A 1,498-nucleotide genomic window follows, 5' to 3' on the forward strand; every position below is an offset into this window, starting at 1 on the left:
TACTCCATCATCAAGCAAAGGAAATGAAAATGTGTTAGATAAGATTTTGAGTTTTCAAAGACCTCTACATATGAAGACTGGCCTTGGATATGTGGCACATGGATCTTCTGAAGTAGTGGAGACTAAAGGCAAAGGAACTGCAGAAATTCCAATGAGGTTTGTCAAGGAGAAACAGAGGGGCCCACGAATGTTTTACAATGATGAATTTACTTCAGTTGACTATCAGAGACACAAAGGTTCTTGGCAGAGACAGAACTTTAAAGGTTACTGTTTTGGGTGTAACTATTATGGACACAGGGTGGCAGATTGTAAAAGACAGACCAAGCCTACAACACTGACTAGCAAGAACAGGTTTACTCCATTGTCGGAGGAAAGTGTAGAATGTTATAGGTGTCACAAGATGGGACACATTGCCAAAAATTGCAAGACCATACTTCCCCACCAGAGGCAGGAGAAAAGAAGGCAAAATGACAATTCTTCATGGAAACAAGGTCAGAGACAAAGAGAACCTATTACTGTGGCAAATAAGGCAGTATGGGTTGAGAAGAAGAAGAAAGTAGGAAGCAAGTCATTAATTGTTCAAACAGCCTTCAAAGCTCACAGCAAGCCGTCACCATGGATTCTTGACAGTGGATGCTCCACTCACATGACAGGTGATAAAGGAAAGTTTCTAAGTCTGGATTCAACTGAGAGTGGATCTGTCAAGTTTGGAAATAATGATGGTGCAAAGATAGAAGGCAGAGGCATAGTTAAGTTGGACAGAGGAAAGATCAAGTCAAACAATGTCCTATATGTTAACGGTCTGATGCACAACTTGCTCAGTGTAAGTCAAATTTGTGACAATGGGAATGAAGTTTTGTTCACCAAGGAAGGTTGTGAAATCAAGAAAATCAAAAATGGAAAGATTGTGGCACAAGGGACAAGAACTGCAGGAAACTTATACACTCTGTTAGAAGCAAATGAAGATAGATGCATGATGGGACAGGAAGATGAATGTTGGTTATGGCATAGAAGGATTGGGCATATCAGCTTCAAGAACTTAGCTAAATTGAGCAAAAAGAAGGCAGTCAGAGATCTTCCAAAGATCAAGTCTCCAACAAATCATATTTGTGCACCATGTTTAAAGGGAAAACAGACTAGGGCCACATACAAGTCAAAAGAGCATTATTCAAGTAAACTATTGGACTTGATTCATACAGATCTTTGTGGACCCATGAGAACAGAGGCAATTGGTGGAGAGAGGTACTTTATCCTATTCATAGATGAGTACTCTAGGATGACTTGTGTTATGTTCCTTAAAGATAAGACTGAAGCCTTAGATTGTTTCAAGATCTTCAAGAAGAAGGTAGAGAATGAAACTGGTAGGACAATTAAGTGTCTGAGATCTGATCAAGGGAAGGAGTTTACTTGGAATTTATTTTCTAACTTCTGTCATGAGCATGGGATTAGGATTCAACATTCTGCAGCCCGTACCCCCCAACAAAATGGGGTTGTGGAA

This window comes from Macadamia integrifolia, chromosome 14 (genome assembly GCF_013358625.1).
Source record: "Macadamia integrifolia cultivar HAES 741 chromosome 14, SCU_Mint_v3, whole genome shotgun sequence".
Lineage (NCBI taxonomy): Eukaryota > Viridiplantae > Streptophyta > Magnoliopsida > Proteales > Proteaceae > Macadamia > Macadamia integrifolia.